Below are 18,300 nucleotides of genomic sequence, written 5' to 3' on the forward strand. Positions count from 1 at the left end.
AGCAATGGTCACCTTGTACAGATAGTCCTATATAAAGGAGGCTGAAGTATTCTTTAGGCCCATGGAAATAAAATAATATTTGGAAGCAATTCTAGCAAACACCATCTGCCCAATTCACTGGTGTATAAAAAGGAAGGGAAATTCAGACTTGTAAGACTCTGTTATTGTATCCTATTTTAATAAAGTATAGTTTCAATCTTTTTGTTAATAAACATATCTGGTCTACCTAGAGGGTTTGTAATCAGTAAATCATTTGACAAATATATTATTAATCATACCCTGTTGTAGAACTTAAACAAATGTTAATTCATTTATTATGTGAGGTTGAAAGAAAGAATAACACATTTTTTTAAAAATATCTTTATTAATTACTTTAAGTATGTGCTTAATAAAATAATGCTGGATAATGCAGATAAAGTAGCAACATTTTCTATTGACATGAATTAGACAATTTTAATTGCAAAATGAATAGAGTCTGACTTTGAGGAGACAAACTATTTATGTCAGTAGTTTAATTGTTGGGAGAAGGCAAAATACTGTTCAATATTGTCCTTTGCCGATCTACTTTAATGATTTCTCATTTCCCACTAATATTTGAATGGATGAGGCTTATGTGAATGAATGTTTCTGGAAGGGAAAGTTGAAAGAAAAATGTGTCCAAAGTTGGCAAAAACTCCAAATCTCAGTTTAAGTTTCTTTGGGTAATTACCATCTATATATTATTAAAACCCTTGTGTCTATTTGTTTGTAAACTTCAGTTGGTGGAACAGGGCACCATATATAAATAATTTTGAACCTGGGTACTTCAAAATGAGCTAACTTAAAGAAAGTGTCCAAGATCCAGGACCCTTACTCTTGAGGAATTGAAATATTAAAAAATTGTGACTGCCACAGTGCAACCAAACTGCTGCAATAGCCTTCAAGGCTGTTCAAGGACCTGGCAGAATGGGGAGCAGGTTGTAGTTATTTTCATGGTCTATTACTCTCTTGGTTTCCCTCTCTGTACTGCAAAGTGGCAGACATTTCTTTAGGTCAGCTAAGGAGAAAGAGGAGGCCTCACTGGGGCTTCGCTGAGGGTCAGCAAAGGTTAGGTTAGGTTAGGTTTATTGGATTTATATGCCGCCCCTCTCCGCAAACTCGGGGCGGCTCACAACAATAATAAAAAAACAGTACAGTACACAATACCAAATCCAATGCCCACCCATCCAGTTCCAATTAAAATTAATAATCTCATAAAAAACAGTATATATAAAAAACAGGCACACAGTCAATCAATCAACAAAACAACATGGGCAAGGGGGAGGTGTTTTAGTTCCCCCATGCCTGACGGCAAAGGTGGGTCTTAAGGAGTTTACGAAAGGCAGGGAGGGTGGGGGCAATCCTAATCTCAGGGGGGAGCTGGTTCCAGAGGGTCGGGGCCCCCACAGAGAAGGCTCTTCCCCTGGGTCCCGCCAGACGACATTGTTTAGTCGACGGGACCCGGAGAAGGCCAACTCTGTGGGACCTAACCGGTCGCTGGGATTCGTGCGGCAGGAGGCGGTCCCGAAGATATTCTGGTCCGGTGCCATGAAGGGCTTTATAGGTCATAACCAACACTTTGAATTGTGACCGGAAACTGATCGGCAGCCAATGCAGACTGTGGAGTGTTGGAGTGATATGGGCATACTTGGAGAAGCCCATAATTGCTCTCGCAGCTGCATTCTGCACGATCTGAAGTTTCCGAACACTTTTCAAAGGTAGCCCCATGTAGAGAGCGTTACAGTAGTCGAGCCTCGAGGTGATGAGGGCATGAGTGACTGTGAGCAATGACTCCCGGTCCAAATAGGGCCGCAACTGGCGCACCAGGCGAACCTGGGCAAACGCCCCCCTCGCCACAGCTGAAAGGTGTTTTTCTAATGTGAGCTGTGGATCGAGGAGGACGCCCAAGTTGCGGACCCTCTCTGAGGGGGTCAATAATTCCCCCCCCAGGGTAATGGACGGACAGATAGAATTGTCCTTGGGAGGCAAAACCCACAGCCACTCCGTCTTGTCTGGGTTGAGTTTGAGTTTGTTGACACCCATCCAGGCCCCAACAGCCTCCAGGCACCGGCACATCACTTCCACTGCTTCGTTGACTGGACATGGGGTGGAGATGTACAACTGGGTATCATCGGCATATTGATGATACCTCACCCCATGCCCTTGGATGATCTCACCCAGCGGTTTCATGTAGATATCAAATAGCAGGGGGGAGAGGACCGACCCCTGAGGCACCCCACAAGGGAGAAACCTCGGGGTCGACCTCTGACCCCCCACTAACACCGACTGCGACCGACCGGAGAGGTAGGAGGAGAACCACTGAAGAACAGTGCCTCCCACTCCCAACCCCTCCAGCCGGCGCAGAAGGATACCATGGTCGATGGTATCGAAAGCCGCTGACAGGTCAAGGAGCACCAGGACAGAGGACAAGCCCCTGTCCCGGGCCCGCCAGAGATCATCCATCAATGCGACCAAAGCAGTTTCCGTGCTGTAGCCGGGCCTGAATCCAGACTGCTGAGGACCTAGATAATCGGGTCAGCGGAGGGAAAATGGTATCAACCTACATTATATGTAGAAAGAAAAATGGTCCCTGCCAAATTCCCATAAGTCATTGCAAAAGCCAACAAGAAGTATGAACTTTTCTGAGGTAATAAAAGCATTGTTCATCTTGAACACCTGGCATTTGGCCACAATGCAGTATTTCCATAAATTTGAAATTTGATAAACTAATTTTAAATGCTCTGTGCCAGTTCTACAAGGATAATAAATGAGGAAGCCAGCAGAAAGAGCATGTTTGTTTGTTTGTTTGTTTATTTATTTATTTATTTATTTATTTATTATCTATCTATCTATCTATCTATCTATCTATCTATCTATCTATCTATCTATCTATCTATCTGTTCTGTCTGGGTCACTCCGGAAGCCAAGACCAACCCAAAAAGAGAAGCCAGACACACCGGTAAAAGGCAAAGGCAGTTTATAAAATTCAAGAAAAACACAGGTAACAGAAAATGTCCTTACAAACAGGAAAATGCTGTATCGTCAAATATATCCACGAAGGCAAAAGTCCATGCAGCAATACAGGATTCTTGCTGCCAAGACGAGGCTGTAGATAGCAGACCTACACCGCCCACGGGTCTTCCAAACTGCTGGGCCACAAGCCAGGAACAGAGCCGCCGAGAACAAAGCAGGTCACCGTAACTCCAACTGATAACACTCCACATGGCTTCAAGGGCTTGCCTGCCTTTTAAACCCTGCTAATGAGGACCACACCCAAGCCCAGCCGTTCCTAATTCAGTGCTGATAATACTTCTTTAATTGCTCCTTTCTTTGATCTGAACGTCTCTGTCGCAAGTCAATGACAGCTTGTGCTTCATCCCCTAATGACTCCAAGCTACTGGCTGGGGAGAGCCCCCACCCCCCAGGGCTCTCATGCTGTTCTCCTTCGTTCCATTCCTGACTTTCCCCTCCCCTGTCTGACTGCTCATCCCCCTCCTCTTCGCTGTCCTCCTCCTCCGGGCATGGAGCCAGCAGAGACACAGCCGGTCCCTGAGCAGCCTCAGGCTGAACCACAACACTATTTATTAGGGTTGAAAAGGGCCCTTCTTATGCTTTATAGTTAGAATCACCCACATACTATTATTTTCTATCAATGATCTGCCACTTACCTGAGAACCAGTAAATGAAATATAGCAGACACATTTTACATAGATGTGTCTATTTTGCAGTAACACTCAGGCAATTAAATGAAACTGTTGAGGGTCTACCTATCATTTTTTTCAGAACATCTGTTGGCTCTTACCTTTTCCTACAAGCACTTTGTGGAAATTTGACTGGAAGATATTAGTTTTACATCCAATAACCAGCTGGCAACACATTTTTTTGGTAACTTCCAAGCAATAATCCTATAGGCAAAGATTATTTTATATAATCTTTATTTATATAATATAATATAATTTTATATTAAAACAGTGGAAAGAGATATATTTGCTGATGAAGAGCTTGTTAGAAAGTTAAGATCATAATGATGCAAATAATTGTGTTGATTGTTTTACAGTTATATGCAAATTCATTTTATATTTTGCTTTTTATTTTATCTGATTTAGGTAACTTGATATATTATCCTTATAACCTATGTAAGATTATGTAGATGGAATTTTGCACCTCTAGTTTTGCCTTAATTTAGGCTTTATTTTGCAAAAAGGCTAGAGTAGAATTTTGTTAGCCAAGTGTGATTGGACACACAAGGAATTCGGCTTGGTACACATTCGTCTTGGTAACATTCTTGATAAATCTATACTCCAGAGAGTTATTTTTATTACATTCCTGACTTTAAACCAGCTGTATTTTTCTGTTTGAAGCAAGTATTTCACATAGCATGTACTCTAACATTAGCTGAACGTTACATACAGGGCTGAACATTAATCTAAGAGGATCCCAGCTAAGGGATTTAGTTCAAATTTAGGAAATCCTACTGACAAACGGTTGTAAGATGTTAAAACTAGAAATTGACTTCATAGGAAATAACTTATTTCTATTACTGAATTGGTAAGATATTAGTTGTGGAAACTGTTTTAATCTTTACTGAAGTGGGTTAAATGGAATGCTTGGTTTATTTTCAGGGTTACAAACTATACAAGTTATTCTTTAGTTTGTTTTGTTGACCTATACTTCTATTACTCAAATTGTTAGGGTTGGACTCAGGGACCTATTAAAAGAAATTTATCACATACTTCCAGTATGAAAAATTCATGGGTGTTGTCTAAAGTTGATATCTAGCACTATATCTCTCTTCATTTTCCAGGATAATTTCCTGTTTATGAGGAACAAATGATAATTCCAGCCGAAGTAGTTGCATCTTGAAAAGCTAATGTATTTAGATCCAAAATCATTAAGTAGTAAAAAAAAAAATCCCCCTTAATTGAGACATTTGAGAGACTTTTAATTACGGTAGCTCAGATCATGTTTACCCTGTTTTGTATGGTCATAGAAAGAGAAATAAAATATATTACAGAGGAAAAAAAGTAGCTTGTTACTGATGTATATATAACTGTTGGTGGTGTGCCTTCTTATAGACCAATGATGGTGAACCTATGGTATGTGTGCCACAGGTAGGCATGCCAGTCATCAATCCAGTTCAGTTCTGCCACGCATGCGTGTGTGCCTCCCAACTGGTTTTTGGGTCTCTGCTGTGCATGTGCAGGATGGGGTGCATGCACAGGGGACATGTGCACATTGCATTTGGTGGGTTTGGGCACACATGTGGACATTTTTGTGTGTATTTGCACCCTTTGGATGCTCCATCCAGAATAGGTTAGCCATCACTGCTATAGGCTATATCAGAAAATAAAATATGTATGACCTCCCACTTAGGACTGTATGACTGTAAGTTGTTGCATGTATCCTTAGATTTTTATTAATATTGATTGTTTCTTCATTTCTTATTTGAACCCTATGACAATCATTCAGTTTTGTACCACATGATTCTTGACAAATGTATCTTTTTCTTTTGTGTGCACTGAGAGCATATGCACCAATGACAAATTCCTTGTGTGTCCAATCACACTTGGCCAATAAAGAATTCTATATATGTTCTATAGCCTTGTTGGATTTCGAACTTCTGTCCAATCTTATTTTGTGAACATTGTACCAATGGTAATCCAGAATCATTGACCATGGAGTCCTTGGAGAGGGACAGCATACAAATCTAATAAATTATTATTATTATTATTATTATTATTATTATTATTATTATTATTATTATTATTATTATAGACAGATATCTCCATCTGTCAATTGCAAAAGGCTGCTTTACTGGGATCGGCAAACATAATTCGCCGCTACATCACGCAGTCCTAGGTGCTTGGGAAGCGCCCGACTGGTGATGAAATACGAAATCCAGCATAGTGATCTCGTTTGCTATGTTGTATTGACCTAATACTAATACTAATACTAATACTAATACTAATACTAATACTAATACTAATACTAATACTAATACTAATACTAATACTAATACTAATACTAATACTAATACTAATACTAATACTAATACTAATACTACTACTACTACTACTACTAATAATAATAATAATAATAATAATAATAATAATAATAGATTTGGTGATTAATGCTTATTTTAATCTGCGGTGATCAATACTGATCTTCCCAGCCACTGATAGGATATCCCAAAATTCCCATGGCACATCAGCTGTTGAAGGTACATCTCATGCAGTATATTGTCTTGCAAAGGCATTTCCTCTGCTTGGTCTTCCTTCCACGTTTACTATTACCTCAGGCATTCTTTCAACAGCTCATCTTTTGGTATCATTTTCATCTTTTGGTATCATGCTCAGGGTTTCATTCAGAACCTGGCTGTCTTCTTTCCAGATGGTATACCTTCTCTGTGGATTGGAGTTGGAGTGAAAACCTTCATACATTGTGAGGAGCTTCCAGGTCTTCACACTGGCAGTTCCTTTGCCAATTCATTATGCTAGCAAAGTGTCTGCCGACTCGCATGGCATATGTGTTGATGGCATAGTTCTTCCCATTGAGCTAATTCTTCAGAACCGTTTTTTATCTTTTGGTGGTGCTTGAATGTTGCTGTATTCCTTGACTCCTCATTGTGTTCCCATGTGATGTGAGATACCAAAGTACTTGTAGCTGATTTGTAATAACTGCTAAGTGGTTTGCTAGTAGTTCTACCTCATCAGTCTTAAGTACATTTCCTATCTTTGCCATTTGACCATACTTCTCTAAAATGAAAGATAAAGCAATTTCTTCACTATAGATCCATTACAGGTGGAGAAATGAATTTATGTCTCTTTTATTTGAGAATACAGCTTGATGTCATCTATCCTTGAACTAGTATCCCTATCCAGTCTTTGTGATTATCTGTCAGTAATGTATACTTGACTAGTTGGTTTTTCCAATATATAATTTAAGACAGCAATGTATGGTTAAGAGAATTAGCACAATGTTGCTTTAAGGGCTAGTGCTGCAATTATATAGCTATATGAGAGAGCCAGATGCTCTCTTTCTCTCCATGATCTCTTACTAATTATTTTTTCTGCTAGTTTGTCTGTGTGACTGCTGTAGAACTGCTTTTTGCTAAATGCTGGTTTAATGTATAGGTATTATCAGTGAAGGGCTACCAAAGTTTTTACTACCACACTGTGGGCGTGGCTTATGCAGGATGCCCTGCATTTTCTTTCAACATCTTTCAATGCAAATTGGATGCTCTGGGGTGGAGCCCCATTTTCGCTACCCCACTGCGTTCCCCCCCATTCGGGCAGTAGCCCACCCCTGGGTATTATGTAAGTAAGCTGGAAGTTGGTTATATGTCTTGAATAATATTTACTTTGTATATGTATTGAGAATATTACTTACTGTATATGTAAATGACTAGGACTGGAACTGATTATGCTATTTGTCTACTGTAAATAATATTTATACATTCAATGTATGTGGTCTAGTTATTTGAAGTACTGCTCATATCTGTGTGAATATTAGCTGGATATCTATAACCTCCACATTTGTTCTCTGTGCATACACCCAGTAACTCTGCTAACTCCTTAATACTTAACATTGGTTTTGGGCCCAGAGTGAGGCTGTAACAGTGTGAGGTTCTTAGTATATGGATATTTACAGTGTGTTATTCTAGTGAGCCATTGTTTGTGAGTAGTATAAATTATTGCGGTTGTATTGTTGTATAAATGATGGCTCAATCACAAGTAAGCAAAGTGTTCACTGTGGTCTTCCACAGTCCCACTGAGATCTTGAGGAAGACCCTTAGTGTCCTGTGGTCAGACCAGTCATTCGTGTATAGCTCCAGTCATTCACATATCCACATGTGTGGCATAGAATCATAGGTTTTGCCTCTCTTCTTTTGTTTCCTAGCCAGCGCCTTTTCCCCTTGTCCCCCAAGGTCATCCACACATCCCATTACAAAGGCTATTCTGTATTATATAACTGTCTTCTCAAAGAAAAATAATTTTTTAAAGAATATTTTTTTAAAAAATAATCCCTAGATTTTCCATTAATGTTTATAATTGTGGGCCAGCTTTGAATTAAGCTGAAAAGTCCTTGCCCATCACTATTTTTAATATGGTTTTAAGATAACCAGAAGTAATTTTGCCAGGCTACCAAGATTTTGCAGTGATAAATGTCATGTTGTGATCAATGAACAAAGCGAGTGCACATGCAGTGCCAAATCTATAAAAGATGTACTTTTATTCCTCCACTTTCTCTATCTTTCTGAACAATGAGTGTGATTTATCTTGCTCCCCCTCTTCCCGTAGAGCACAGGATGATGGTCTATTCTGTATCTCAATGGCGCCATGGTGAATACAGTTAATTTCATTTCTAAATGAGCATTTCAATAAACTGAGATAAGCTGCTGAATGAAAGTAACAAAAGAACAATAAAAGCAGCCTGAATATGCCTGCAATAGGAAATAAATTTGAGCAGAAAAGGAGAAAAGATGCAGTATAGGTACTGAATGTGGACCAAAAACTCAACTCTGCACATAAACTTAGAAGTGAGTGTATGTTGCCGTGCTGTCCCATTGAAAATAACAGGATTTAACAGTGTGGAAGTTAGGGTGAAAAATTGGAAGAAAGACAAGGAAAACGAGGAAGGTAAATTGAATGTGGTAGGCTTCTAGCTGCTCATTTTGCTGATGGATATAAACAGATTAGTAGAAACAGTCTATTCACAGTTTGGATGTTCTCCAAACAATACATTTTGTCTATAAAAGGAGGACTTGTTTAACTCTTTCAGCAGAATATATGAAACTAACCTGATTTGAGTGCAGAGAAGTAAGTTGGTATCAGTGAAGATAGTCAGTAAAAATATACTATAAGTCAATGCCCAAATTTTTGTGATTCAAAAATCCAGAAAAGAAATAATCTTGTCAAACAAGTTGGAACCCATCATGCTAGTACATAGAGCATATTTATAGTCATTGTTTCCTATTCAAATGGAGGATTCATGTATCTTTGTTTGTATCCCACCTTTATTATTTTTACAAATAACTCAAGGTGATGAACAAACCTAATTCTCCTTCCTCTCCCCCATTTTCCACGCAACAATCACCTTGTGGGGTGAGTTGGTCTGAGAGAGAGTGACAGGTCCAAAAGTTACCTATCTGGCTTTCATGGCCAAGACAGGACTAGAACTCATAGTCTCTTGCTTTCTAGTCTTCTCCTTCACCTTCTCCTCCTCCTTGCGTTTCATCCCCTCCTCCTCCTCCTCTGCCTTTTGTGTCTTCTCCTTCTCCCTCACCTTCTGTGTCTTCTCTTTCTCCCTCTCCCCCTTCTCTAGAATGAATAGATAGAATTTATTTATTTATTTATTCGATTTTTATGCCGCCCTTCTCCTTAGACTCAGGGCGGCTTACAACATGTTAGCAATAGCACTTTTTAACAGAGCTAGGCTCTAGTCTTCGGAGAGGGGCAGCATACAAATCTAATAAATTATTATTATTATTATTATTATTATTATTATTATTATTATTATTATTATTATTGCCCCCGCAATCCGGGTCCTCATTTTACCCACCTCGGAAGGATGGAAGGCTAAGTCAACCTTGAGCCGGTGATGAGATTTGAACCGCTGACCTTCAGATCTACAGTCAGCTTCAGTGGCCTGCAGTACAGCACTCTACCTGCTGCGCCACCCCGGCTCTGATGATTCAATCCCACCAAGGACAACACTAGCAGTTGCACAATTGTAGAGCCAGAGGAGCCCTGGATCAATTAAACAGCACAAGCATTCTGAGACACTATGGATTCTTTTTTACTGCAGACCTCAAGGAATTATTAAATGTCTATTGTATAGCTACAGAAAATGCACGAGTTGCTGGGTACTGGGTAATGCTGTGATTGAACTTCAAAGTTACAATTTGGATGAACTATGGGAAGGACTACATTCTCTCCCATGAAAAATATGAAGACGGGGTAGCTTTTGATTCTAGTAAACAGATAGTTAAAGAGTGAACTATCATAGAACTTTAGAAATATTTGTCAATTGTTAAGAAGCCAAATAGGGATATTTTTTCCTGGTCCTGCATAGCATGTAAATATTTATATTTTCAGTCAATTTATTTATCATCTTTCTGATGAGAGGACACTCCTGGATTTGCTCAGTGAAATAGCCCTGAAACTGGAAGAGAAACATGCAGATTTTGATATCCTAAAATAGAACATTAGTTACCAACCTACATTTGAAACATTGGAGAAAAATAGAAATATCAAGAGTTGTTAATCAGAATAGTGGAAAGTAGTCTTTAGGCACAGAAGTAGGGGTGGGGATTAAAGATCTTTAACCCCACTGGATGCTGAAAAGTACAAATGAGAAAAATTATGTGGCTACAAATTTTGTCCTCCCTAGTTCTGCTGATGTGTGTGGAAATCACACCCTCACCTTTGTTTAGAATTCAAATGGCTAAAGAATAGCCCTGTACCTTCACTGACATACCTATGTAGACTTCACACATACAGGGTGTTGTGGTTTAGCCTGAGGCTGCTCAGGGACCAGCTGTGTCTTTGCTGGCTCCATGCCCGGAGGAGGAGGACAGCAAAGAGGAGGGGGCGAGCAGTCGGACGGGGGAAAGTCAGGAATGGGACGAAGGAGAACAGCTTTGTTCTCGACGTCTCTGTTCCTGGCTTGTGGCCCAGCAGTTTGGAAGACACATGGGAGGTGTAGGTCTGCTATCTACGGCCTCGTCTTGGCAGCAAGAATCCTGTATTGCTGCATGGACTTTTGCCTTCGTGGATATATTTGAAGTTCCAGCGTTTTCCTGTTTGTAAGGACATTTTCTGATACCTGTGTTTTTCTTGAAGTTTATAAACTGCCTTTGCCTTTTACCGGTGTGTCTGGCTTCTCTTTTTGGGTTGGTCTTGGCTTCCGGAGTGACCCAGACAGAACACGGGGGAGGGAAGGAACCCAAGTTAATGTGCTTCAGAGTGGGTGGTCTTCACCTATGTCAGCAACAGAAGTGAGAATAGCCCACATAATTTCTCATCCCTTTGTACAATTCAACATATTACACAGTTGTTTGAATCCCGACTCTTAAGATGAAATGATTAATTGGGGACCTTCCAACTAGCTCATGCTAGGAAAAAGCATCCAATGGGTTGAGAATTTCAATTGCAGGCTTATGTCAGTTGCTTCTCAATTTATAGCTTCTCTGCAAAGTACTGGTTTGAAAATATGTATACATCATCAGGCAGGCTGAATAAACTTGGAATCTTTCCAGTTTATTGGCCAAATCTCTTTCTCTCCCTCTTCCACTCTGAATGTGTATGTGTGTGTATTATTTAAACATTAGACTGGAGATGGTTCTGATTTATTATGCAATTATACATGCAGAAAAAGTGTGACAGACTTGCTAACAAAATTCTTCTGGCAACTGTGCCAATATTATTTACTGCACATGTGTACCAGAAACTGGATATTAAGTTGTGATATCTTTGGCTTCATAATGATATTTAATAATGAAACATCCAAAGCAAATGGCCCATATTATGAATGAATTGCTTGCTAAATTTCATATTCTGCATAAAAGTGATTTCCTGACTAAAAGGAATGCAATCCAAACCCTGAGAGCATTTTCTGCAAAAAAGACAAATAAGATGACACATCAATGTTGTTTGTGAACTGCCTAACAAAGAATGTGATCTTGGGTTTGAACCCTAAATGCCAGGATGTTGCCTAGAGCACATCCTTTTGATTGTAGAATAAACCTTCTGACAATGGTGGTGGTGGGGGTTATGTGGGAAATAAATGTTTATATGCTGATGGGCACTTAATGAAGCATGAAAAGCACTGCGGTAAAGTGGGAGTCAGCTGCTTCCAGCTGCTTTCCACATGTGGCTTTAAATGTTGTTTGCAGGGATTTGATGGCTTCAAATGTCAGGAACGTCAGAGATCTTGCCATGTGAATAGTGCCAGATTTAAAGCCAGTATGTCTATAAGAACATAAGAAAATCGAGGCGGAATCACATTTAAGGACCAGCCAATTCGATGTCCACTTTCCATTGCTAGTCACCCTGATGCTTCTTAGGTAAACTCAACAGCAAGTCTTAAAGATGGAAGGAAGTACAGAATGAAATTAACAATATGCTAAACATTAATTGGATAATCACAAAAGAATTAGCAACACTAGTTAAACATGGGGAATTACGAGAATTTAAAGAAATCAAAACAGCAGCTTTGGAAAGCGCTCAAGCAGTAGTGGTACTAGGGTGGAAGGATAGTAATAAATGGACAATCCAGAATTGGTACTGGTATATGGTGGACCATAACCACTTCGAAATTATGGAAATAAGATTAAATAACTTTGATGAAAATAAATTGGAGAAGCTGATGGCATGATGGAATAAGGTGAAAAATTATATCTTAAGTAGAATTTATGACGACAATGTGAAAAATAAATTCCAATCAATGTAATGTAAACCGGAGCCAAGGAAGAAATTGAAATTTATTGTAAATAATTTAACCCCCTAAATGGTGGTGGGGTTTATTGGTGTTGGGCACTTTTTCTTTAAGATTTTTTTGTTTGTTTGTTTGTTTGTTGTAATAAAAATTTAATAAAAATATTTAAACAACAGCAAGTCAGTGATTCTCCACCATTTACCTGGTGGAGGTGTGGTAAATTGCCTTTGAACACAGATAGTCATTTAACTAATCATTTAACTAATAAATCTGCTACCTTGGTTAATCCTCTAAAGTGACAGCAGACATCTGGTTTCACTGGTTTTCATCATGAAGAGGGAATTTAAATATATATATACTAACTTACTTTGCTGGGTCTATGATAAGGTTCCTAAGAGGTCAGTATGGGGTGTACATAAGTGCACTAGTGTGCCTTTCATCCCCTGCCCAATTGTGTCTCCTTTATCTCATATATATTTTCTTCCTTTCATATATCTTATCCTCTATTTTTATATCTTTTCTTCTATCCTATTCTTTATATATATTACTACAAAAGGTGCCTGGTAAAACCTGAAATAAATACATCATTTTTGGGATAATCATCATTTTAAGTGCTCTTATCTTTGCCATCCTTCTCAATTTTTTATCTTTCCAACTCTTCTATTTTTTTGTAGATATGTAGTAATTATATATATATATATATATTTCCTCACACATCTTAACAGCCTACACCCCAAAATACAGTTTACTATGGAAACAGAAATCAATGATCAACTTCCCTTTCTAGATGTACTGGTCTATAAAAAACCCAATGGCAGCCTAGGACACACTATCTACCAAAAGAAAACCCATACCAACCGTTATCTAAATGCACACTCACGCCACCACCCCGCACAAATCACCTCAGTGGCCAAAACTCTCATCACCAGAACCAAACGCTTAGCTGACCATGAGCACTTAAAAACTGAATTGAACAAACTCAAAGATGTATTAATTTCTAATGGATTCGAAGAGAAAACAATCACAAATCTAATCAAAAAAGAGACACCCCCCAAAAAACAAGATCAAGAACAGGACAATGGTACCACCATCCTCCCTTACATCAAGGGCACCACAGACAAAATTAGTAAAATCCTGCACAAACATAACATCAAAACTTCATTTTGCACCAACCAAAAAATATCTAATATCCTAAGGAGCCCCAAAGATAAAATCCAATTGGAATACCAAGGAATCTATGAAATCCCTTGCAAAACATGTGCAGCCACATACATTGGACAAACCAACCGAAGAGTAAGTGCACGCCTTGCAGAACATGTGAATGCAGTTAAAAAAGAAGATAAGACTTCCTCCCTTGTCCAGCACATTAAAAAAACAGGGCACAAAATTGACTTTGAAAAAACTAAATTACTTCACAAAACAGAGAATTTATATAGAAGAATTGCCCTAGAAGCCATAGAAATTGAAAGGAGCCCCCTTTGCATGAATAAAAGAGATGACACGTCCCGCCTACCAGAAATTTGGAAACCAGCCTTAAACAAAAAAAAACACTTCATAAAAATCACCATTCAATCCTTCTAATAATTATGATTTTGGACTTTTGAAATTTGGAAACCAGCCTTAAACAAAAAACACTTCATAAAATCACCATGTCAATCCTTCTAATAATTATGATTACACCAACCAATCAGATCACTGAAACATAATCACCCAATCTATTTGCTACATTCAAACCAAATCTCCACCCCCACACTATACACTAGGAAGAAATGACAGTTGCAGACATTCCATTTTACAACAGCACGAAGCTTGGAAACTTCAGCCTGATGATGGTGGATGTGATTTCACCGAAACGTCGCATAAACATGCAAAATATTACACAGGGCAAAACCCGAACTCAGAACAATCTACACACACACACACACACACACATATATATATATATGTATGTATGTATGTATGTATGTATGTATGTATGTATGTCACATGTTTTGGCTGAATTTGAAAATTAAGGGAGACTAGGATAGATCTATTTCGGCCTTATTTTGGCCTCATCAGCTAGCCATACCCTCACTGGGACTTGAACCTGCAACCTTTGCCTTGTAAGGCAGAGAATTAACCTCTAGACTAGAGTATCCAATCCTTTCAGCTCTGTACCAGGGAAGCGTTACATTTTGTGTTGAATCACCCTGGTATATTGAAGGAACATCACAGCTCCTTATTTGCCTCTCGGCCCAACCCAGGGCCATTTCCAAGGCAGTTAATTTTATTGGTAGCCGACAATTCTATCTGTATGTGTCACATTTTTTTTTGCTGAATTTGAAAATTAAGGGAGACTAGGATAGATGTATTTAGGCCTTATTTTGGCCTCATCAGCTAGCCATACCCACTGGGACTTGAACCTGCAACCTTTGCCTTGTAAGGCAGATAATTGTCCTCTAGGCTACAGTATCCAATCCCTTCAGCTATATATATATATATATATATATATATATATATATATATATATATGTATGTATGTATGTATGTATGTATGTATGTATATATATATATATATATATATTACTACATATCTATTCTCTTCAATATGTATTGTGCATTGGACAAATAAATAAATAAAAATAAAATAAAATATGACTTATGGTAACTGATAGGTCTTTATTAAGCGCATGCAACAAACAAGTAGATTATTTGACAAGTGTGTTGTGGGTTCCAGAGGGAGAAAAGAATCGAAAATGGATATATCTTCTTCATTCTGCTTTCTGAATAAATATTGCTTGCTATACTTATCAAGAAAATCTTGTCTAGAATCCAACAGCCTAGCAGCATTTTCTTCCTCCAATAACAGCATTTTCAGAAATAAAAACATGTTTTTCCTCCCCCTTCTTTGTCTATCACAGGACTGTCAAACTTCTGTTCCGTGGACCGGATGCATCATGTGCTGGCCATGCCCACACCTGGTGTAGCAAAGGGGGAAAAAAGTCCCAATATGCCACGTTATGCCATTGTGACAATGTGAGTTTGACATCTCTGATCTATCATTACTGCTTCCTCTTCTTTTTTTCATTGCCCTCCATTTTTCTAATGGATCCTCAACCCTGTCAGGGAACATTTTTGCAATGAGAACACCCCCATTTTTATCAGTTGGAATCCTCTGCTGTATCAGATATTTTATATTTTCAATCCTTCTGTCTATTCTTCATAAATTCTGGATTTACCTTTTACCTTCTACCTTCTACGTATGAACCAGTCCGAACTGGTAGCATTTCACTCCTGCTTCTACTATATTCCTGTTTATGTATATTGTATCACAATGCAATAATAATTAAAGATAAATATATACAGTAGCTACTACATAGAGACTTCAGAACTTAGATGATTCTACTTGTTGGCCCTCTCCAGGTCCCGTTGACTAAACAATGCCGTCTGGTGGTACCCAGGGGAAGAGCCTTCTCTGTGGCAGCCCCAGGCCTCTGGAACCAATTCCTACCAGAGATCAGGACTGCCTCCACCCTCCTTGCCTTTCGTAAACTCTTGAAAACTCACCTATGTTGCCAGGCATGAGTAAATTAATATACCCCTTAGCTATTATAATTTATGTATGGTTTGTTTGAGTTGTATTATTATTTTTATAAGGGTTTTAAACTGTTATTTAACCATTGGATTTGTATATTGTGTATTGTCCTCTTGTGAGCCGCTCTGAGTCCTCGGAGAGGGGCGGCATACAAATCTAATACATTGAATTGAATTGTTCAAGCGCTCTTTCTCTTAAGTTATAGTCTTTTGTTGGAGAAATCCTTTTAGCCATTATTTTGGCTGCTGTTTCTATTAAGGAAAACAATCTCTCATTTGTCATTCTGGAAAACATAGCATGGCTTGCATTCTTTCATTGTCTTTGCTGTCTTTCTCATCTGATTCTGAACTGTATATGTCTATTCTCCTTATGATCTGACTCAGGATCACACATTAGAAAATGCTTGCTATGTTTGCCTGTGATGGCTTTTTACCATTGCTAGGTTTATTTCCCCTAGGTCCCTTATTATTTTCATAAAAAAGAGGTGCCAAGTCAACACAAGAGGTGTGTGTGTTTGTGTGTGTGTGTGGGGGGGGATATACAGGAGACATGCTAGGCAATTGAGCCATTTCCACATGACCTGCTTCCATAGAATTCTGAGGATCCAGTAGTAGGATAAGGTGCCTGACATGGAGGTCTTCTCCAGAGGAGGCCTGCTATTAATTCCCACCCTGCTGATGAATGCCCAGCACACAGGGCAGGTTACGACGCCTTGGTCTTTTCAGCCTTGAAAGATGGCGTTTAAGGGGTGACTTGATTGAAATGTATAAAATCATGCATGGGATTGAAAAGGTGAATAGAGAAAAATTATTTTCTCTATCACACAATGCAAGGACAAGGGGGCGCTCCCTAAATCTCATAGGTAAGAAAGTGAGGACAAATCAAGGGAAATATTTCTTCACCCAGAGGGTCGTTGGTTTACGGAATTCACTTCCAGAAGAGGTCGTGACAGCTGTCAGCCTTGATAGCTTCAAGGCAGGAGTAGACAGATTCATGGATGCCAATTGTGTCGGTGGTTATTGAAACGGATGTCCAAGTGCTGCCTCTATGTTGGTTGAGGCAGGCAGGATTCCCTTGAGTACCACTTGTTGGGGTCAAGGGAAAGGGAGGGTCTTGCCTTCTCTTTCTGGTCAAGATCCCCATGGACAATTGGTGGGCCACTGTCTGACACAGAATGCTGGACTCGAGGGGCTTTGGCCTGATTCAGCATGGCTCTTCTTATGTTCTTATGAAAACAGCTCCTCTATGGTGAGCTGTCTAAAGGAAAGTGATCACATGGGGGACAAAGGAAGCATTACAAAGATATGTTGAAAGCCTCCTTCAAGTCCCTCAATATCGACTTCCTGGGAAACCCTGGCACAAGATCGACCAACATGACGCATGCTGATCCACCAAGGCTGCCAGACCTCTGAGGCCAGAAGAACATTCAGAGCAGAAGAGAAGAGAGCACTCCGCAAAGCCAGAGCTGCAAATGCTGCCATAATGGTGCCCACACATGTCTGCCCAACATGTGGCAGAACATTTCGTGCCCGTATAGGCCTTACAAGCCACCTGCGGACATGTCGCATATAGCCCTCAACTCATTAGATGTCAAGGTGTCCTCTTCAAACACAATGGACGAACATCATCAGACAGGAGTGCACATCTATGAGTGGTGAGCAAACAAGGAAATCAGAGAATGAGAGACAACTAATATCATAATTCTTTCTTCCTCTTCTATTGTTACTTACCTCTGGTGAAAATAGATTTTGTGATGCTTGATACCACATGCTTTAAAAAGTGAGATGAGAATAACAAAAACCTTTAGAAAGAAAATATTATAAATAGTGCATGCACACAGAGACTCAGTTTCCCTCTATGTGTTTTCTTGAATGCACATACATATATCTGTGTTTTATCCACAATGGCTCAGCACAGAGACTGGTTTTGAAGAAATTTCAAAAATGTTGAATGTTAATTTCTGGACAGCACAAAGTGATTTCATAGAATTTGATTGATAATATCCCCCCACTTCTCCCCTCTTGACTTGTATGTGATAAACACCCAATAAAGGATATGGAATTACCCAATTAAATATTTTATTTATTTTATTTCTGCCTCTTTTTTTTCAGAACTATGTGTAGATTCCACAACAACCTTTCAACACTGTTGAGACATTGTAATAATTTGTGCTCTTTTAAAATTGGCCATGAATTAAAATGAAAGCTGCCATTCAAGACTTCAATTATCAATTATTCAGCACTGAAGCAAAGATCCCATATAAATGTCAT

This window comes from Erythrolamprus reginae, chromosome 1 (genome assembly GCF_031021105.1).
Source record: "Erythrolamprus reginae isolate rEryReg1 chromosome 1, rEryReg1.hap1, whole genome shotgun sequence".
In the NCBI taxonomy this organism is placed as follows: domain Eukaryota; kingdom Metazoa; phylum Chordata; class Lepidosauria; order Squamata; family Dipsadidae; genus Erythrolamprus; species Erythrolamprus reginae.